Consider the following 23819-nt stretch of genomic DNA (forward strand, 5'->3'; position numbering starts at 1 on the left):
GTCAATTTTTCCTGTCTACTGTATATGTATATGTTATGTTAGTTTTCAACTCATTGTGGACCAAGAGCAGATATAGTTAGAAAAAGACAGAAAAAGAGAGAGAGAGAGAGAGAGAGAGAATTTGAACAGCGAAAAGCGTAACCTTCATTAAAAATCCTTTTATCCACGGTCTGATATGTCGAGTCTTTAAAAGACCGCTTGCTTGTGTCACTCGCGAGTATGTACATACATACGTAGTCAGAGTGACTCTGACGCGAGATAATATGAGATATCTGACGTGATGTGACTGCGGGGATAAATGATTCAAGAGGTGAATAAGTTAGTTACGGAGGAGTTGCCGTGGATGGAAAGTCAGTTGTACTCTGGAAATATTCCTGAATAGCGTTATTCAATCTGAATAAAAAAGATCCCACGCTTCTTTAACTAACTTTGTTGTTGAATGAATTGTTCGCGTTGTGTTATCTCTAGTTTATCCTGAAGTCGACCGTTCGAAATCTTTCTTGGAACACGTGAAAGTGACTCGTCTTTTCGCGAATCGAATTGTTTCGGGTGGAAAAATGTCCAGTTCCACGAAGCTGTTAACTTTGAAACAGCTTCATAATTCATTATTTGCAAATTATCATCGAGTCAGTTTCCAAACTGAGAAAGTAGACGAAAGAAATATCTTGAAATGAATTTTAAATTGCATCTTCGAAGGATACGTCAGAGGACGCTTTTTTCTGCCTTCCGAATTCCAACCATACACGGTTAGTAGCGTTGCAAACGAAAAAGAAGAAGAAAAAAAAAAAGAAATACTTGTTGAAATCTGAGATCGATCGTAAAAACCCAGTCGGGACCCAGACAGACAGGGGTTGTATCAGCATTTTAAATCATGACGATCGAGAATGCGACGATGTATCATCCAGCGGGATAAAGAAGGATGGGTCGAGAGAAGCGGAACGGCGAATTCGCGCAGTGTTTCCTCGCGAGCCGAACGAATTGTGAGAACAAAAACGTCGTACGCTTCTCACGAGCTCCTCATCGATTCTGCCCCGGTTGAAATTCCCCCGGTTCGAAAGTATGGTATCGTTTGTGCACGAGGGGAATACACCTCGATCTCTCGAGGTTTGCCGGCCCAAAGAAATAGAGGAGAACGACATTCCACGGATTTCCATCGCTCCCCGCTTGCCAGCCAGCCTGTGGATTTCTTCATTGACAATCGTGATTCAGTAACGAGCCTCCGGGAATCGTACGGTTCGGAGGCGAGCAGACCTCTCTCTCGTTTCCCTTTTTCCACCGTGATCGCCAGCCTCTGCGCCGATTCACGAGACGAGGACGACAGAGACTCGTGGATCGAGAGGAGGACTCGTGGAGAGTCGTAGCAATTAACCATCTCACGGACCAGAACTTGTTCCCTGGATTTCCAGCCTCCGCCTCCCCTTTTTGCCCGTGGTTTCGCCCCTAGCTAGCTGACCGAGCTTCTCGTTATCTCGCGCGCCGACTACGTCGTTACCAATAACCGTTTCCGGCCCATTTTCTAACAGGGTCGACGATGTACAACACAGGTACACAGAGGCAATTCCTGACATTTCCACGCGTACGCGCGGTTTCTTTCTAACGTCGGCGCGAGAGCGTGCTACACAGTCGGTCACGGATGTACCGCGTCATTTTGCAACACGATTTGACGAGGAAAGAGCGTTCTGAAATGCGAGATTTCTCGAGATGGATCTCGGATAGGTATTTTCGATAGGTATTTTCGACGAGAGCGATGTCCGCGAGGTTTAGGAGAGCTTTTGGTGATAAGCCAAGAAAGAGAAAACTTACATGTAAATTATTTATGTAATGATTATTCGTTGAATTTGTATTATTTGTGGAAATAGGAAGAAAAAAGAAATTTTAATTAGGATTGAAAATTGTGGCGAAAATTCGGTAAGTGAGAGGAGTACAAAAATGGAGATCTCGGTGCGAGAGCAGCTTTTGCCTTTGCTTTGCAGCGTTTTACTTTAATCTGACGCCATTAACCGCCGCCACGGTATGGTTGTCCTCGCCTACTTCTCGCACATCCGGTACCATTCCCCGCACAACAAGCGGTTGCGTCAATCTGAGAATGCTTTTACGAGACGTGAATTCCATTCCACGTGAAGGATATCATTCATTATACAAACTGCTTGACGCGATGTTTCCACTCTCGGCCAAAGAATCCAACAAGTTTCGCCTACGTTTGCGGTTTCGAGTAAACTAACAAAGTCACAAGATAAAGTGAAAACCAGGATGGAAATTAAAGAAAAAAAAAAAAAAAGAATGATGAAAAGAGGAACACATGTGAATGTATGAACAGAATATCAACGAGGAATTGAATATAGTCTACGCAATTAAAAAGTTTGCGTGTTATTGCCGTGTTAATTAGTTCGTGTAATTAAAAAAAAATTCTAATTAGTTACCGATAATTAGTCTCAGCAATTTTAAAGTGTCCCATTATATTAATGCGTTCGTTCTTCAAATTTCTAAACTTCTCCTTCGCAGAAATATTGAAATGCAATATTATTCATATAATAATAATGTAATTTGAAATATTCCATCAGTGCGTTCGTTCTTGCTTCGCAGAAACGTTAAAATTATAATATAATATATATATTAAAATTCGAATAAAAAGTGAATTTCTCAGAACGAAACAATCACGTTCGCAACGTGAAAAATTGTCAAGGATGTAGTTAATACTTGACGCGGCTTTCGTGAAACTTTTTTAACGGAAGGTTAAATCCAGCTATCGAGAACCAGCTCCTCGAGATTGATCAATTAACGGCACATAATCCATAGGCTTCGAGAGCGTTTAACCAGTTATTAAGGAGCTTTAATCGAATCACGTTTCCCCGTGATCGAATCTATATTCAAGTTTTTTCTTGAGGCATTATCGTAATGGTACCGAAGATGTAAATCGGTCGTTGAATTAACACACGATACTCGATTACACGAATTTAGTTGCCTTCGCTCTTCGCAAACTCGTCGAAATGATTTCAGAAGCATGTTCGAACAAACGCGCGAAGGACGAACGATGTATAAAACATCGATCAATCTCATCGAAGCCGGATTAACAAGAGGATAGAAATCGGAATCAATTTGTTAAAATTGATAAGCAGAAATTCGTTATTCATGCGTGTCGGCGATAAACAGTGATAATGCGAGAAGCGGATCGAGTACGAGAAACGGATTTAAACCGTTTAAAAAAAACGATTTCACCGTCAAAGTGTTTTTATCAACCTCGCGAGCATGATTCAAGAGGCATCGTTGCTCGTTCGTTAATGAACGAGCACGTCCGATCCCGGCGACCGCCTTCGCAAGAACTGAATCCTCATTTAACTGGATCTAGATCTCGAGGTTGATCGACGGATCGGTCTCTCTCTCTCTTTCTCTCTCTCTCTCTCTTTCTTTCTCTCTTTTATATCGCTTCTACTTCTGTCCCCGCGGCGGCTGGTTTGCTCCTCGTAAATAGTCGATGCTTTTACGTTAATCGTCCGTACGGCTATAAACGAGAACGAGAAACGCGGCCCGTGCGGAACGCGTTGGCAGACTATCGGGCATGCAAATTTCTCCCCCCGATATCGGTGAATGAGCTTGCTAATTTGGACGGTTATCCACTAATGCAAAATTCCAGTGCCGCCGCTGGCGCATTGGTCTGTTTCCATTCGTCGGGAATGGAAACGAGCCTTGTTGCTGTTGGTATCGTAACGACGCATGCACGTATCGCTTTGTTTCTTTTAACCAACGGGTAGAACAGCGAAACAGACACGAGTTAGAGGAACACAAGAAATTTCATTAACAGTGGGACTATTGAAATTTCGATACCAATTACGAATGTCGAGGTAAAATTTAAAGAAAATGTATATAAATCTATATAAATCTATATAAATCCATATAAATGTAAAATAAATACGTATGTAAATTTATTTATTACCCAAATAGATGGGTGGAATTCCATCAACAGTGAGAAATTATTGAAATTTCGATGGTAACGAATGTTGTAACTATCGAGGTAAAATTTAAAAGCAATTTGGAAATGTAATGAGAATATAAATAGAAATTGCAGGATATTTATTGCAAATAGATAGTATATTTATTATTGATAGTATATTAATAATATATTAATTATATAGTATTATTAATAATATATTAATAATATATTAATAGTGTTATATATTAATAATTATTAAAACGTGTCGTGTAAAAAATGTTGGACGTAATCTGCAATGATATTGAGATGATGAATATGTATGTATGTATGAATGTATTAAATATAATTTATGAATATTTTTCTGATATGCTAAATAGCTTGCAATTTGTATTAATCTCGCGATAAAAAAAAATGCGATTGCTCGATGCAAAGTTCAAGACTGAATTTTCAAACGTCGAACCTTGGATGGCTCTGGAGCAATTCTATTTTATTATACCTTCGAATTCGATTAGAACCGGCGATAGCCCGAGCGAATTTCATTCGCACTGATATACCGCATACGAAGGAGGATATTTAAAATTTTTTTGTAGATCGATCTCGCCTTTTAGTGTGGACAGAATTAGGTATACACGTTGGCGGAACAAATCGTTGATTTTATTACTGCTCTCTCTCTCCTTTACTACTCTTGCTGGCGCGCACTTTATTCAAATCGTATGACTATCTATCTAGCTTAACGAGAGAATTCGTTCGATTTGCTCCAATTCGGTTTATACTAATGCGGAATTAATTGGAAACCGCGAATATCGGGCGGATTTCCGGCCGATATTTATCGAAACTGCTGGAAAGAACTTTCACGGTAGATAAAAAATTGAAAAGATTTAGCTTCGAATTTTTGTACGCGCATTTGCGTGTTTTCCAGCGTTAGCTGATGCATTTTTCACGAGTTGAACTATTGATTTTTTACTGACCAGTCCATTAACGGCTCAAATGAAACGACCATGTCTGCTTATGTACGACTGAATGAACCTCGGCAAATATTAAACTAGCTGATTGCGTAATTTCTGAAAGAAACTTGCTCAGTAACCGGACGAGACGAAATGAATCGAAATGTTTTCCCTCGAAAATGGTTTCACTCGCGTCGAATGTTAGATCACGAAACTCCAAGTTGTCAAAGATTACAGAGAAATAATCGTGTGATTTGTAAATTAATTATATTCTTGTCTTTTGTAGAAAGAAAAGAGTTTTTTTTTTTAATACGGAATTGCAATAAATTGTAATTCAAAAATTTGAAAAGGGAACGAAAAGACACAAGTGGAAGTGTAAAAATAGGCGATTCGTAAGAATCAGCAGTAATATTAATATCAAAAGCTATTAATGTTTTTGAAATGCTAAAAAATATACTTGAAATGTATATAAATAAATATATTTCGAGATGGTTCGATCCTGGATTCAGAGTGATTCTACGAGCAAAAATGAAAAAGAACGAATGCTTCAAGAGACTCAACTCTAATATTTTATTTACCACTTTTATCTAAATGGCATTTTTATTTATAGAGTCGTATCAAATAGTCGTAAGTCGTAGACCAAGATAAAGTTACAACAATTAAAAGAAAAGATTGTTTCTACTTCGGATGCAATAAAGTAGCAGAATGTTCTGCTGTTCAGTAGTGTTCATATGAACTTAAAAATTAAAAGAGCACCGTGTGGGAAACATTTCCAACACAGTTTTCAAAGTAATTAAAATTTCAGCATATAAATTTCCAAGGCATTGGAAATATTTATAAACAAACAGTGTTAGTAATATTAATTTACCGCGTGATTACTTAATAAATCTACAGCGTTACACATTACAAACGTTAGAATTCATTTTCTCGTGAAAACTTCGGATGAAAAAATTTTATTCTATTCAGCAGTTTCTACACAACACTGTGTATCACTCAATCCAATTTAAAAGGAAATGAAAAATTTATATTGTCGATACAAAGTTTGACATATTGAATCGAGTCGCCCTCCTTGCAAAACGAACGACTTTGAAACGAAAGTATTCGCGGATCGGCACGTCGCGCATCGGGTTCTTCATCCCCGCGATGGGATGGCGCACGATGGCGCGGCTCGAAGTTCCGGTTCCACGAGCCTTGGTGCACGTACACTGAAGACGTGGTAGAAACGTGGTCGTCGTGCCAAGGCGCTCGGCGGACGACGACGCCACGCTGTCTGGCGGCCGCACGTTTCTCGGGGCCTCGAGAGCTCTCCTCGCAACTCTCTCACGGTGAAATCATTTCGCGGTGCTCGTCGTCGTCTCGCCCGAGGCTGTGCGTGACACTTGTTTACCACGCAGCGCGCCGGAGAGACGAGGCAAAGAAACAGGACAGCCAAAACGAGCTCGCGCTCGTTCGTCCCGGTGGCGGAATCCGCGTGAGGGAAAGCTGTACACCGTCGCTCGCCCGTGGTTTTTCCAGCCGCGTTTCCAATCCGCCTCGCGATCAATTGCAAACGCGAATGGAAATTCGCCACGCGATCGCAGCCGGCCGTCGTTCAATTTTCCCGCCGTTTTGGAGAGAAACTTCCTCGAGCTTGTTTTCGCTCGAAACGAATCGCAACGAACGACGTGTTTTTTTATTCACTGAAATGCTTGAATGGAAGGCGCGAGATTCTCTCCGACTGATATTTTTGGTTTATGTAATGGTTGGTTTCCTTGAAGCGTAGGTTACGAGCTAATGAACTATCGTTTCGCGGCGAATTAATGGTTCGACGCTTGTGGCACATTGATGGATTGTTATTTAATTTTTCGAGAGTTCTGAAACTTATCTGAAATTCAGATAAATGTCTTCTTTCTCTTTGTATTGTATTTATAAATGTTATGCTTCAGATGCATTCGTTCGACTGTCCGCGATTTAATTGTACGAGTATTTCCATAAGTGACTGATGAGAAATTAAATGCATAAAATCTTCAACTGTATGATATTGCGCAAGAACGATGATTTGATATATGTCGTATTACACGCAGAGAAAGTGCCACGTCGTTCGACCGAGAGATGCTTGATTGATTATTCTCGATTCGGTCCATTGTGACAAGATGATCTCCGAACATCGGGCCAGTAATCGTTGTACAACAGGTGGGACGAGACAAGCTCTCCTTTATTAAGCAATCGTGGATTCTACACGACAGTTTTCAAAGTAACACCTCTGCGTGCTGTTTGATTGAGACGTAGACGTTCGACGTTCACTTTCGAGCAGAGCTCCGAGAAGGGGGATAGAAAGACCAAGATTGTTATCCTTGTTCCCAAAGAGCAACGTGTTACCACGTGTACACGGTCTCTCTAAACACCGAATGTTGCGCAATACGAACAAACATACGCGAGAGGTAAACTTTGGAATTTTTCTACGCAGAATGCAATTAACACTCCCCGTTTCTTTTTTCTTTTTCTTTTCCATTCTAATGAACGCGGACCACCGCATCGAAAGAGCTATCTATACCACACTATTAAAATAGCGTGAAAAATTCCACCGTGAAATTTCTCAATCCTGCCGGCTTGCAGTTCCTCGAATTCCACCGAAATACCATCGAGATCGTTATCGGGTCTTGAGATCGTATGAAATACTGACGATTTCGTGCACGCGACCTGCTATACTTGCATGCATATCATCTGTGTATCGATACATGTCGATTGTAGGTACATTAAAAATTACGACGCAAAATACTTTTGGTAGAGTTGTAGAGTTGTTCGCGAACTTGTGTTGCAATTAAACAACGTTAAACGATGTTTGCGCAAATTTTTATTCTCACGTGCACAACAGTGATGAGCGCACGTTTGTTTCACCTGTTCAATATTGTAACACTAAGTACTCGCTAGTGACAATGATTAAGTAACGTCGTTTTTTGATATTGTACAAAATTTTACTTTATTTGAGAGCTGATACAGTTTCAGTCTATAATATAATTTAACAATAAACCATAGATTATGTGTTAAAATCACTAGATGGCAACGTTTATTAAATTTGAAGAAAACGACATTACTTACGGGTATCTTCTTTAGATATTTTTTAAATGAAAAAAATCCATGTAATTTTTAAACCAGAGGTGGCTAACTGGCGGCCCTTGCCCCTACTTTCCTAATTGCTAGCGCTATCCCCTCCACTGCGTCGATCTATCCGTTGAGAGTGTCGCGGTCACAATACTCGCATTAGGTATACGTACGTATACACATAAATTCTTTTCTTTATTGTAATTGCTAAAATTAAGGGTATCTATGAAGGGTATCTATAAAATTAAGGGTATTGTAATTGCTAAAATTAAGGGTATATATTAAAATTACGGCTCGCTGTGAGTAGTTTGTATGAACAGAGTTGGAACTAATTTTTACGATGGCCTCTGTTCTAAACACTTGTTCGCGAAAAATTGTAAAACTAAGTTATCAAATCGTGAAAATGCCGAACATTTTGCATTACTCGCGCGCACGTTGTCACACTTACACGTTACAAATTCACGTTAGGTTAGGTTTTACGCTTACGTAGCGTGCGACAGTCAAGCGGAAGCTCGCGCAGACGTTACGTGCGTTACTCGTTGGCGAGACATCCTCGAACGAACGAAAAAAAATCGAGTTAGTCGAGTGCCACAGTCGCGGTTCGATAAGATCCTGCTCGGAATGAAACGAGCCCGGTTATCGAGTACATAGCGCGCGACACGGGAATCACGATAGCGAGAACGATAGTCACACAGCGGAGGTAGCACCTGCGGCAAATTGCAGCGGGCTTAGAGGGCCGAGATAAACCAAGAGTAGAGGCCAAGTGAGCACGCTCGATATAAACGTCGATCGATCGCGTTCCCGCAACTGGCGAATCGCCAATAAGTCGACGACTTTATATGACGTCGGTTATCCTTCTGAGGGATTATTAAATTCTAGCAAATCAGAGATCCGGACTGTAACTCTTGTGGAACTATTGTTCTAGGTTTGTTAGGATTTTCGTTTTGAGAAAGAAAGCTTGCTATTTCTTTGTTTGAGGAGGAGGGATAAATCGGGAAAGATATTCTCATTGGTAGATCGTGCCTATTAATGCAATTTTAGACATTAGAGAGCTGCAGAAGTGAGAATTGAAATGTTGCATTTCATTCGTATTTCATTAATAGATATGTATTTCATTCATTATTATGTTTCATTAATAGATGTACGTTTCATTTCGTTTCAACTTGAAACTTCGAGCGATACTTTAAACGAAATAACTAGGATTTAGGGGAGTTCTGGGATTCAAAAGCGATATTAATCGTAGATAATCTTTCTAGATTAAAGGCTTCTTAAATTTACCAATGATGGAGTGTGCTATTTTCTCACGACGAATGAATTTATGTAAATAAATCAAGAGCTTGAGTGAATGTCGATAGCGACATTAACCAACTTTCTAGATTTAGAAGCTTCTTATAAATTTACCTTGGAATTTACCATTGTTTGCACCACCTTCTTACACCGAATGAATTTATGGATAATAAATCAAGAACGAGCTTCAAGTCGAATATTTAGTAGCGATGTCATCAATCTTTTTAGATTTGAAAGCTTTCTAAATTTACCTCGCAATTCACCACTGATGGAATGCACCATTTTCTTACGACGACTGAATTTATGGAAACAAATAACAAACGAGCCTCGAGATCGAATGTCAATAGCGTGCAACGAAATGAAGAAGTTAAATCGATGTTGATCGAGAGAGGAGAGGCTCGTATAGCCAGAAATCGTAGATCAGCCAGCGGCGGATCGACTGCCGGCTTTCGGAGGCAGCGTGAGATTGGTCGCCGAGGCGCGGAAGGAGAAATATCGTGTGACTCGTTGCGTGTACGTGTCAAACGGTCGAAAGGATATAACAGGTTGAACTTAATTTCGCGAAAATATCGGCGTCGGCTTATCTGAGCGTTCGCAGAGCGGTGTTCTTGATGCCCGGTGCGGTGCCCGCGCCGATTGCGGGCCGGGTATTAAAACGGTGGGCGAGCGAAACGGTTCTCTCTCCCGCGGTCAGGTTGATTTAAGTAAAACCACGTATCGCGGTCTTCATCTCGGTGTGACTTACGCTAATTGGCTTCTGAACGGTCCGATGGAAATTTATGGTAATACAGCGGGCTCGCCCGCGAGCACGCTAACGATATCACCCGGCTCTGCGCTCGGTTGCTGCTGCTCTCGCACGCCAAGTTTCTTGCCGTCGTCGTCGTCGTCGGATCGACAGCCAGTACCTGACTGAACCTGATGCCTGACTGCGTAGCGGAGTTCTTGATAACCGTGCCGCGGCTAAATAAAGCTGAGATATGACGGGCGTCGTGGCAAGTAGCCGCTCGAACGTAAGTACGTACCCCACGCGCCTCGCGTATAAACAGTTGGCCGATATCTGTCTCGGAATTCATTCGGATTTTTCGATTGTTAGGCGCGTAATAAAGCTAGATGATTTAAAGAATAATTGGGCCATTTGTTTACTCTTTGACCGATCTATCGTAAATCAATAATTGACGCGTAAAGTATAGAGACTATATATTTCGCTTTAATTGACGTATCGTTCAACTTCGCCGCCGTGAGTTTCTCTTTCGCGGGATAGACCTTTCGTCACCGCTGGCGAATTAATCGACGTCGACCCGTTAAGTTTCAACCTCCTTGTACCGATGTAGATGTTGAATCGACTGTCAAATCTAAACCGCCTTATACTGATAGACATTAAATTATACATACGTATAATTGTCTTCGTAACCATTTGCGCTGGCAACTGGTGATTGCGGACCATAACGAGTGACCGAGCCGCATACAATAATTCGTCGCTATCTTTTCTGAACTCACTGGATAGAGATTATTAAGAAGTTTTAAAAATTTATTATTTGTTATTACACTTAAAACTGAGAAACTATTGAAATTTTGGGACAAAAGAGGTTAAACGTTTGCAAACTTGGACAACCGACGACTAAAACGTAAAATTAAAGTAGAAGAAATAGAACAACTTTATAATATTTATAAATAGAATAACTTTATAATACAATAGAGTACGCACAAGTTTCTATTTCTAGATTTTACGAAAAGTTATTTAAATCACTAAAAATACGCTCTGCTTTACGTCTACAAAATTCCCAACAAAAATCATAAATTGGTCATTTTGATCATTTTGGAGTTAATCTTAGTCTCGAGCTCGCATTGTGCCTACGTGTTCTATCGTATTCCACTTAAGCGTTCCCTTTCCAAAAAGGGAAGGACGGCGTGCTTCCCGGAGACCCGTGCCATTGACAGTCGATCAACGAAGCTTTCTCCAAAGAAAGAACTCAAACGGACAGTTCCTCGAGTGACACACAGTATCGGGAACGATGATTGCGAGACAAGAAACGCGACATGGAGAAAACGATCATCTCGCGACGCGAAAACATCGAAAAACAACCAATTGCCAGCTACGAGTCCAACCTGTTGAAAGACTCCTGATATCTGAAACGTACGCGTTACGTTTGATCGTAACGAGAAAAGGAAGCATAATGTGCCGAGGAGTGTTTTCAAGTTGAGTCGCGTCTGACTGTGAGTAAAAATCGATAGCAGAGTGAGACACGGGCGAAACGAATCGAATCGAATTATGTACGACGCGAGGTGACGGGTTTAAATTTCCAAGAGCGTGCGCGCGCGTTCGAGCCGAGCGTTAAGTCGCGTGATCACGTTGCGTACAGGTGCGAACTCTCGTGCAACGGACTACTAAAAACTAGATCCAACGGGCTGCGATCTCAGTGGATCGTTATAACGGTCTGGCATAGAAATACATACGTGCACCACGTACTCACGCGACCCACGGACATCTCTCTGCTCGTGCTAATGACCGTTTTCCAGCCGCGACAATGTGTCACACGGCGTGTGTAGTAAGAGCATATATGTATTCGTCTCGAAAATCTCGGATAACGGACGAACTGAAAAAGCTCGAGCCTCGAATGGAGAGAAACGATCTCGCCAAGACGAGACAAAAAGAAAAAAAGAAAAGAAACAAAAACGCTTTCGACGGTTCCTGTCGAATCCGAGCGTGTGTCCCCGTGATATAATCAGGCCAGGAAAGTTTCCAACTGGCGATAACCGAGCGCTCGTTCGCGCGTAATGCGTCGGCAATTAGGGGAAGAACGTGCAATTAGTAGGAAGGCGATCGTCGTGATATCGAGATGGCGATTGGCTCGACCTGGGAAATCGAAAATTATTTCCTGCTACGATTTCATTTTCCTTTTTTTTTCTTTTTTTTTTTTTTCTTGCAAGCAGGATGAGAACGATCGATCGGTGTTCCAGGAAAGGAAGCTGATCTCGTGTAAGCGGATAATTTCGCTGGGTATTCGTGGCGTTAATTTTATGATGGATGATCCGACGGATGATTATACGATCAACCGACTTTTTTTTTTGTTTTATTCGTCAAGCTGTATCGTGGAACGTTGGACTTTCTAGAAATTAATGTTTTCGTACTTTTAGAATTTTGAGATAATAAGTAATGTTAACTTGTGGTTTGCTCGAGGGAAGAAGGTGGTTCAAATCTTGGAACACAAATTCGTTCATACTTGGAAAAGTCAACGTCTTTGTACTCTTAGAATTTTAGGACAATAAATTCGCTAATACATGGAAAAAAATCAATGTCTTTGTACATTAGAATTGTACGTAGAATTTCAGGATAATAACGATAACTCGCGATTTGTTCGACAAAAGAAGATGGTTCAAGTCTTGCGACAAAATTCATTAATACTCGGAAAGAATTTCATTGATCGACCATCTTTTGTTCGACAGTAGAAAATGGTTCGAATTTTGGAAAGAACACAGAATTTACAATTAAACGTTTCTCTTTCTCTTTCATCAAACTTCCCTTAAACTTAAAGTTGCATTTCAACTTGTCATTGGCCTTCGAATTCCACCATCTCGCGGAATTGATTCCCATATTTATTCAAACATATAATACCGCTGTGAAACGGTGCAACGGAAGCCTCGGCGCCTTGTGCTCCTCCGTGAAGAAGCGGAGAGAGAAACGAGGCAATTCTCTCTCGCGGTGTCGGTCCTCGAGGCAGGTTGACAGGCGCAACAGCAGCCGACATTCCTTCGTCAATCGGGTAAACCGGTTGCCATAAATTCGCGCGAACGAACGCGACTGTCCCGCGAGTGGCCCGTTTCAGCGTTTTCTGCCGGCGATACCATTATCCACTTGCCTGCTCCGAGTACTTTTTCTCCTAGTACGGCTCTCGGGGACGCTTGGCTCTCTCGATCCGAGACGCGTGAACGTCGATCGCCGGAATAAATCGCGCGCCATCGTAAAAACCGTATTATTTTGCAACACGTTCCCTCTCTATTTCCCCTTATTTCCCCTTTTTACTCTCGGGGATTTGAATTAACTAACCTCTTGCGCTGGAATGGACGCACGTTGAATTTTTTGTCCCGAAGTTGCAATATTTCCTCAGTTTTAAGTATATTTAAGTGCAACCCAAGGCAAAACAAACAATAAATTTTTAAAACTTCTCCAGTGATATCATACCGTCGAGTTCAAAAAGAAAGCGAATTATTGCGTACGGTTCGGTCACTCGTTATGGTCCGCAATCAGTTGCCAGGCGCAGGTGGTTAACGTCGATTTTTTTTTTTTTTTTTTTTTTTTTTTTAGCGCGATGAAACATCGGACATCGACATTGCGTCGATGCAAATGTTTGAAAATCGTGAAATCCTTGTGAAATCCCTTTGGCTTCGTTTCCAAAGCCTCGGTCAGTTTTTCGACCTCGGCGCGTGAGAGGTTTCACGGGGCTCCATTAATCCGTGTCGTCGTTAAAGCGGCGAGACACTCGATCCTCGCGTTACTTTGCCACCGCCGGGCTGGACATCTTTTTTCCCCCGACTGATGAATATTCATCGGCAATTTATCAGGACGTGAAAAAAAAAGTCGGGCTTTTTCCAGATCGAAACACTGCGTGCGCTGTGTGTTCCGACACGCGCTTTTTTCCACTCTGGTTGCGACGGACAAAGCGTTTCACGCATCTGTTGCCGCTTCCTCGTTCCGCGGCGGAAATTTCGTGAAACCGACTCTGTTCCCGTGCCGGAAACGCAGGAACGCTGCGAATTTATGAGCTGGTTGGAGCTCAGCAAGTATAAAATTTGCACGAGAAAATTTGCGACATACACGTACCGTGTTTGTCTTCGTTCTTTAACGCGATAGAATTTATTTATTTGGTACATATATTTCTAAATTACGATAGAATTTATTTACTTGATGTATGTATTTTCTAAATTGCGATATTTTATGAAAGAACGTGTTCACAGTGAGAGCCATGGGAAACAGGTGCGACGTACTAGTACCTTGAAACGATAAAAATTCGTCATGCTCCGATTCAGTTGTACAAAAACTAAGAAGCAGCAAGACATTTCATCGTTGCTCCATTATCCTTGTTCTTTCACTCACCTCAAGAATTGTTTCAAATTCCTTCTGTGAAATAATTCATACCAATTATCTAAATTTACAATGCTTTTGAAATGAAATTTCGAATCATCGTACTGTCAAATACTCCTAAATTTTCCAAAAGTTTGTAGTACTTAAAAAAACCAATTTCGAAAATTCGCAGCAAGAGATTTCATCTTCGTCATTCTTGTTCTACGAAGAATTAATAAAGTAATGGTAGTATAAAATAAAAGTAATAGTAGTATAAAGTAGAATTATTCCACTGTAAGGTAATTCAGTGAAATATTGAAAATGCTTTCGAAACGAAGTTACTGTCAACTCCAAATTCTTCAAAAACTTGTTTGCACAAATCACCAAATCCACCAGCGTAGCGAAGGATAAATGATCATCTCCACTTGAAGAACAATTTCAAAAATTAACAGCTTTCAAACAGATTTCATTCTTATTCTTTCACTCGCCTCCAAGAATTTACTCCAAATTCCCAACTATAAGATAATTCAGTAAAACGTCGAAGACGTTCTGAAGTGAACGAATTGTCTCGTATCAACTTCAAACTCTCCGAAAGGAAAAAAACTCGTTTTCGCGAGTGTAGCGAAGAATAAAGGATGACTTCCCGCGATCGCTGTTTTCACGGGCGACTGCTTCCTCCGAGCGAAACGTGAAACGTAGGTACTTGGAAAAAAAAGAAAAGGAATTTGAGAAGAACGTAGAAACTTCAAACTCGCGGTCTCATCGCCGCAGAACGTCACGGAGCGGATTTCATCACGCTCTAGTATGCAGCAGGCGTACGTTTGCGCAACCGGAGGCGGCTGGTGCAGGTGCAACTGGCAGCCGTGCCGCGCAGTCTGCTAGCCGCGACTTTCAGCAGGAGCTCGCGTGTACCGAACCAGTTTCCAGGTTTTACGCTGGCTACGGCAACCAACCGACCGCGGCTGTCATCGTCGTCGCAACGCGGCTTCTCCGCGTCTGCAATTACCGCTCTTCTGCCTCTGCCTGTTGTGGACACAACTGAAGACGATTATTGGCCGAAAGTAGAGAGTGGTGGCAAACGAGAGAGAAAGAGACGGTAGCCTTTTATAACGAACAACTTCGCTCAGTAATTAATCGTTTGCCAATTAACTCGCGAATTTTTCGTCTCGTTTCAAACGTGGTCAAACGCGCGGCAGAGAAGAAGGTACATTCCGCGATTGTACATGGAGCAAAGACCCTGATCTCACTCTACGGAAGATCGTATTTCTCAATGTGAATGAACGATTCTGAATATTTGCGATTGGAAAGTATTTTTTTGGGGGGGAAAGTATATTTTAGAATATATTTTGGATTTAATATTTTTTTTGGAGGTATATTTTAGATTTTTAATTCATCCAGTTTTTTTAATTGTATAGAAATTCTAATTAATATTTGGAATATTTTTTGGAAAGTATGTTTTAGAGTATATTTTGAATTTAATATTTTTTTTTTTTTGGGGTATATTTTAGATTTTTGATAGTTGTGTAGAAATTCTAATTAATATTTGGAATATTTTTTGGAGAGTATGTTTTAGAGTATATTTTTGATTTAATATTTTCTTTGGATATATTTTAGATTTTTAATTCATCCGTCTTTTAATTGTATAGAAATTCTAATTAATATTTAGAATTTTTTGGATTTAATTAATATTTAGATGTTTTATTTTCTAATTAATATTTATATTAATATTAATTTTAATGTTAATATTTTTCTAATTAATATTTATATTAATATTAATTATTTTCTAATTAATATTTAGATGTTTTAGAGTATATTTTGGATTTAATATTTTTTGGCTATATTTTAGATTTTTAACTTATCCGCTTTTTAATTGCATAGAAACTCTAATTAACATTTGGAATATTTTTTGGCGGAAAGTATATTTTAGAATACATTTTGGATTTAATATCTTTTGAATATATTTCAGTTTGATTTATCGACTTTTTAACTATATAGAATGTACGTCACAGTTTGATTAGTTGTCGGAAATTGGGATACAGAGAAATGTAAAGGTTCGTGATCATTCTAGATTCTATGAGATCTAGATACGATTGAATCGATTAATCATCATGCGATCGCGATTGGAACTGGTTCTCTTAATTGAATATAGAGAGACTTTAGAAATATGGAAAAGTGAAATTGCAGTTTTCTCCTGATTTAACAGTTAGTTAGTTTTACGAGCGTGTTATCGCTTTGTATTCCATTATTGTCGCTGTTTATACATCTGAATTAATTTAGCATAAATTTTCTTACTGATCCACGTGTATGCGTAAGATACTTAAGTCTTTGTGTCAGTGTACTTTCACTCTCGATCCATCTCGCAACCAAAAGATCTTTATTCTTTTATCTACGAATTTCATCTTTAATCCAGACAGAAGTATACTCTTACGTATATTGCTCATTCGAATATATTTTTGAATCAACAATAAAATGTTGCACAAGATCCATAAGTACAGTTCAGTTAAAAGTGAGAAAATTGTTTGGTTGTTTAAATTATAATTACCTCAAAGTATTAAACAGGAATTTCGATATAGGTAATTTCAGACTTTTCACATCAGTATGTTATTAAGGAATAATTAAAATTTCAACAGAATTCACTAACGTGTCGAGGAGACGTAGCATAATACGTATATTGTAGCCAATAGATTTGTAAATATATTATTTATAAAAAAACATATTACAAGTATAATTGCATGTATTAATTATTGTTAATTATTAAACGTTTGCATTGACGATCGATCAGATTGCTATCGTAACGACAGCCATCGTAAAAAAGAAGGAAATAACACCACCAGTGCTGGGTCGAACCACGCTAACGCGCACCTGTCGCGGGATAAATAAAAGGTCAACGACGTGGCCGCGCGTTCGAAAAACACCGCAGTGTCCGGCATCGCTCTCCGTTCGAAATTCGTCGAATTCCGTCTGGCTGTGAAACGAAGTAAAAGGAAAGCGCCAGGGTTAAAGGTTCGACGCGGTCTGCGATCTACTTCTGCGTTTCCAGGAGCTCGGACCGGGGCGAACCGTCAAATTACTTTCGTGGAACGAAACCGAAGCCAAAGTGGGACGCCATACGACATCCACACGAGTCGTACAGCTACGTTACGGACTAACACCGCTGTAAATCGAGCCCAAAGTGCTCCCCCCCCCCTCCTCCCCTCCTGTTTGATCGGTAATTGCCGCTTGACCGTCGATGCATCGAATCGATACGATTCCCTGTTCCGAGCCGAAACGGTTTAACGGCGATGAAGCTCGAAACGAAAGGTGCACTCTCTGACAGCGAAAGTCCTTCGACTCGACTCCTGTCTTCGTGCACGTATGCTCTTAGGCGCGTGTATGTGAGTAAACGATTGTCTGATAAAATTTGAAAGGGAGTTTTCCTTTCGCGGTTCGCGGAGGAGAATCGCAGGAGGATCTCGCGTGGAGAGATGGGCTGGCTCGATATGTGGCATTTGAAAGAGGTTTCAATTGTATTTGACGTTGATGTTGCTCGTGGATTTCGAATCCGTCTCGTCGAGTCGAGATTCATTTTTTTTAAATTGATCGTTGAATTTTGAATTTTGATAGTGAGAAATGGAAATATTATTCAGCCTAACACAATTTTATGAAAAAAAAAAAAAAAGGAAAGACCTATTTGTCGTGTATCCTCCCCTCGACATGGACGAACCTTCACGTCATCGCGAACGTTAAAAAATGACCTATCCAAAACTTCTGATTGACGAATAATATTTCCAAGCCCCTGTGTCCTTGCCGACATACACATTGCGGCATAAATATTAATTCCCAGGTCCTTTCTCTTTTTTCCATCGACGATGATCGAAACACGATTCACAGAAGGAATCGAGGCGAAGTAACTGGACAGACTTTCTGGTCTAACTTTCTCTCTTCGGGGCGGGAATCCTGACGGGATCGGGTCGCGCGCCTATTAATTTCGACAATCGAAAACGGTCGGGGAGCCTTGACCTTGCACCCGTGCGCGGCCAACGAGGAAAGCTATTAGGTGAAAGCAAGGCGAGCGGACACGTGGAAACGATTCCGTCCGCTGGAATCGTACGCCTTGCGATAGCAAAAGTTGTAAAGCTCCTTGGTACCGCGAAAAAAAAGCGTTCGTTACGAAATGGCCGATTAGTCGATACACTCGTCGAGATACAGCGTGTGTATGTGTGTGTTCGCGTCTTCCGATGAATGAAGATAAGAATATTTTGCAAACTTGATTCATTGCGGTTTTGTGAACGTGTATTTTAAGAAAAAGATGGAGTTTCGATTGTAAAAATAAAATTGACGCGATTGAAATACGAAACTTAGGAATAGCGCACAATAGGAATAGGAAAATTTTCATGATATGGTCAAAGTAAAAAGAAAATTGACGCGATTGAGATATGAAACTTAGGAATAGTGCACAATAGGAATAGGAAAATTTTCATGATATGGTCAAAGAAGCCTTTGGAAATTATTCAAATTTTTGATATTATTCTCTAAAATTCCACTATTAAAATTTGAAGATAGGTAAATGACAGTTGCACCGAAGTCGCTGGATTTTGAAAATTATTCAAATTTCTGATTTCATCCTCTAAAATGGCCATTTTGACCATTCTCGTCGATTCCAGTATTAAAATTTGAAGGACGGATGATGAACGAATTTAGTTTCGCCCAAGTTGCGCTGGATTTTCGTGTGAATGTGAAAATTTCGAAATTTTACATTCAAACGATAGAATTTAGAGGTTGTGTTATACGGAAAGTATAACTAGATCGACATAACGTAGGATAGTATTCAATCAAAGAAAATGGAACGAATAATATTGCGAGAGATTACCAAGCTTTCGCCTCGTCATACGATATAATTGGTCGCGAAATTTATTTCTGCCGATTCTATAGTCAATAATTGCTTATACCTTGAACAAGTTCCTTCGTCCATGAAAAGTTTGCCGTTCAATGGAAATTACGATCGACCGAATTTGTAAAGTAATTGTGGCGTACGGTATTGGTGAATCCTCGGGGCCTCGGGAGGATCGATCGGTCACGTTTGAAAACCGGGTCAATGCAACAGTAAAACAATAAAATACTTGAGGTAGATATCTCCGATCTTGCTTAAAACAAATATTTTCTGAAACAATATTGACGTAGCTAGCTCTACATGCAACTAATGCACGCTCGGAATATCGCAAGCACACAAACTGCACGTAAGATAAACTATCGGAGGTCTTCTTCACCGTGTTCAACAGATTCTGACATGGTTTAGGTCACCCGTTCTTTTATCATTCACCGCAAAGAATTATTCCGCACGTCGTCGAAAGTAATACAAGAAATTAGGGAAAATATCGTAAAATTAATCCACGTTATAAAGTAACACGATCTGACGTGTGACATTAAATTGTATAATTACACGTCGAGCAGGCTTCGTTAATTTTATTACCAAATTTATTGCCGTTGACGCGAGAGGCGCGGGGAATTAACGTCACTGGTTGCTTGAAAAATTTCCAATGCCAATTGCGCGGAGATGAATCAAGAGGTAAACGCACTCTTGCCGTGCTTACGTAAAATTTTTCACACGTCAGACTCGGTCTCACACTCCGACGATTCAAAAAGTCATAACCGATTTATGATCGATCCCAGCCGTGCGCGGTCACGTGTTGCAATTGTCCGCAGAAATGGTCGCGAATATCGAACGATTTCGTATGCGGTACGGTTAATGCCATATAAACGTGCGAACGTGCTTTCTCTCCATCTAGGGAGACATGCTCGAAAAATATTCCCTCGTACAGGCGCGCTTCTTTTCTCTCTCTCTCTCTCTCTCGTTCTGTTTCTCGTTTTCTCGCTTTGTGCTTGGACACAATCCGTATACTTGTCGGTCGCTTTACACGGGACTTTGCACGCGACATTTTCTATTTATTAAATACACGAGCACGCATAACGCCGCGGCGGTCTGTCCACTCGCTTCCGGTGAGAGCACCGACACTTGTTGCAGCTGTGAGCGTGTCTACGCACGTGTGAGCGCCCGCTAATAGCAGGTAAAACGCGCGCCCGTGCACCGTTTATGGACGTGAAAGTCCTCGATCTCCGCGAACGCGACGATTGGCAATCTATCGATCCCTCGGACGAACCTTTATTTATCTATTTAGTTGGCATTTCGTCGTATCGGCGATATTGCTTGGTCACATCGAACGAAACGATCGACTTCTTGTCGTTTGACAATTAATCGTCGACATTTGTTTAAAAAAAAAAAAATAATAATAATATTTCGTTTGGGAAAGCTGGGCGACAATTGGAGAACATTCGTCTTTAATATACTCACAATATACTGTTCGATAAAACGAACATTTGAAATTTTCTCTATTGAACCCCTTGCGCTGGCAAACTGGTTTGCGGACCATGACGAGTGACCGAACCCTATACAATAATTCGTCGCTTTCTTTTTCTTTTGAACTCGGTGTGATGTCACTGTTACCTTTATAATATACTTAAGAGGTTAAAAAGAAGGTTAAATATTGTACATAAATATCACACGATTATATCAGGATTCGTAATTTCGAAGAAATTCCCTTGTGCGAATCGATGTGAAAACAATTTCCCGAGATGAAATCTCGGATGGATCCATATCGTTGATCCATCGATTCGCATCGTCACGTCACGGGGATCGAGATTACGCGTATTGATAAGTACATACGTACACACACGCACACGGGAAGTATCCGCGCGCACGTTTGAATGCAAATAGAGGAAGAGAAAGAGGAAGAGAGGCGAGAGAGAAGAAGAAGAAGAAGAAGAAGAAGAAAAAAGAGCAGTCGCAATCACGATCAGTCGCAATGAATTCAATCGGACCCATGCGTTCCTCTCCTTTGTGCGACTGTTACAAGGGGCGCGTGAATGGATCCGAGTAATTTCTCTCTTGAGATCGCACGAATTGATCCTCGTGATCTTAATCGACGGGCCTCGGGAGTCGGGCGAACGGTGTATAATTGATTTAAGCTCGCAACGGAACGCTTTTAACTCTGATTTGCGAGATGAAGACGCGCCCTGTGCGAGAAACCCCGTTCATTGTGTAATTTTGGAACACTTCCTGCTTGAGCAGAGGCGGTTGAACAATAACCAACAACCATTCTTTTTCACAGTGATCTTTACGTCGTGGCGTACGATTCTTGCCCTCGGCGCCCATCTTGAATTTAATCTCGCGATATTATAGCTCAACACGTTCCGATTTTTGGTTACTTTCCGTTTAGGCTATTACGATCAATAATTTTGCTTCCCAAGTGCTGTGTCTTGCAATTTTCATAATGGTGCAAAAATTATAATTATCAAGGAAAGTGTCTACAAAACAAAGCAATAAATTTCATTTCAAAGTATTATTTTAACGAACGATTTTTTACAAAATTAATTTAAAAGTAAGAGATTTTGTGTATGTAAGTAATAAGTGTAAGCATGACAAGAATATAGGAGAATCGTACGTAATTTCTCGTCCTGACGTTATTTAAAAAAATTGCCACCAAACACTGAAGATTTCTTTCACGCGTTAAAATACAATAAGAATAGAATTAGAATATACGAATTGGGGGATCGAAAGATGTCGAAAAATGTCGACGAATCTAAGGCGAATAATTCGTCTAAGGCGACAGATAGTCTAAAACAAAGAGGGAACAGTAGCATTGAGAAATAAAACCTTGCGAAACGATATAACTTCCTCCACTACCGCCGCAAGAACGTCGTTCCCGCCATGTCTGGCATCGTTGTCCATGATAATTAACTCTGGTCTTATCCCGGTCACGTGATAGTCGTTAGTTGTTATTCCATTCGTACGTCCGTACGTCCTCAAGCAAATCGTAAGAATAGAGTAAGAGGACCAAAGGCCCTGCATAACAATCACCATATACCTACGTTGGGAACGCGTCATAACTCGTTACGACGAATTCCGATGGCCCGAACCTGCAATTAGTCGACGAAGAAAAAGATTCGAGATAACGAAACGTGCGTCGATACTGTCGCCGCCGTTTGGTGGAACACACACACACACACGCACACACACATACACACACGCAGGGACGATGGAATTTTTGTGACGTTGGAATCTTGGTCGAGGCAACGTGGAAAATGTCGACGATGGGGGGAAATCAACCCTTTGCGTTCGACTGTCCCTTCTGAGGAGACATCGTACTTAAATTTAGCCAACTTCCTCTTTTTATAATTTACTGATAATTATAACGAACGTATACATTTGATATAGTGATAATATGATAATATTTTAATAATATATTGTGAATATATTATATATATAATATGATAATATAATAAATAATAAATATAATATCTAAAAAATATAATAATATATAATATTATATTTATAATATAATATTTATAATATAATATATTATAAATATAATAATATAATATCTGAACAGATTCTTAGAGTGAAAGCTACGACGAAGAAAAAGAAACTTTTGAAGACAGTCCCGAATCAATTGACGTTCATTGGAATGATTCACATAATTCGGAATATAATTCACATAAACTAGCATCACTAGAACGAGATTCGTAAAAATAAATTACAATTATAGGGAACGTTGTGAGTTCTGTTTCGGCGTATGCGTGTTTAATTAACGCGAATGAAAAGTTGGTTGAAATACGATCGGCGGTGAGTGTGTTAATTAACGCTAAGAATGATACCCGCTTGGATACCGTTAGAAAATTTAATTTCTTTCTGTTAATGATCTCCCAGCGGATAGAATAAATTGGAAAGTGCACTATAACCTTCACGGAATATTTCAGAATGAGCACTGCGTGCTTAGAGGATAATTATACCTGAATATCTACAGACATCCCACATGAATCATTATCAACGAGTCTACGAGATATTGACGCGACAATATTATTACTATTGTAACTATTGCCACGACAACAAACGACTTTTAACCACAAAACCGTTATTACTAAATTTCAGCCTCGGGTGAAATATGCAAAAAAAAAAAAAAAAAAAAGAAAAGAAAAAAGAAAACAGTGATTCGAGAAGTAACTAGTAGAAGCAGAGACTCTCAGATCAAATATTTGACATTCCTGCGGTTCTTGAAAAATCAAGAGAGTTACTCAGGCGACGTGTAAAGTACGCCTCGGATGACGAATCCTTTCGGAAGCCGAGCGACAAAGCGACTTTCCCAAAATCTCAGGAACGAAACATCGTTCAAACAGATAATACGCCTCGCACCGCGAAAGTTGAAGTGGAGGCGCGATCCTTGAAAGGGGCCCCGTGGTCGAAGCAGTTCTAAGAAGCATTTAGGTATAGAGGAACCCTTGGGTCGCGACAAGCCTCCCCAACTTCTGATACTTTTGATCTGGACTGGTATTTCCGCCTTTTGTATCTCCTGTGACCGTTAAAGCTTCGAAAGAGTCCACTCGAAGACGAGAAAATGATCGGTATCGAAAGATGCAACCAAACTTTCAATTTATTCGCGGTTTCAACCCCCTTGCGCTGGCAACTGATTTTTGCGGACCATAACGA

The 23819-nt window shown here is 40.4% G+C and overlaps 1 protein-coding gene across 3 annotated transcripts in view; it reads right to left on the reverse strand.

The window, feature by feature from the left end:
- The window catches only part of LOC122537444 (rho GTPase-activating protein 7), a 413295-nt gene that overhangs the window by 10778 nt on the left and 378698 nt on the right, over positions 1-23819 (reverse strand). The gene's annotated exons all lie outside the window — the stretch shown is intronic.

This window comes from Frieseomelitta varia, unplaced genomic scaffold, assembly GCF_011392965.1.
Source record: "Frieseomelitta varia isolate USP_RPSP 00005682 unplaced genomic scaffold, Fvar_1.2 scaffold_909, whole genome shotgun sequence".
Lineage (NCBI taxonomy): Eukaryota > Metazoa > Arthropoda > Insecta > Hymenoptera > Apidae > Frieseomelitta > Frieseomelitta varia.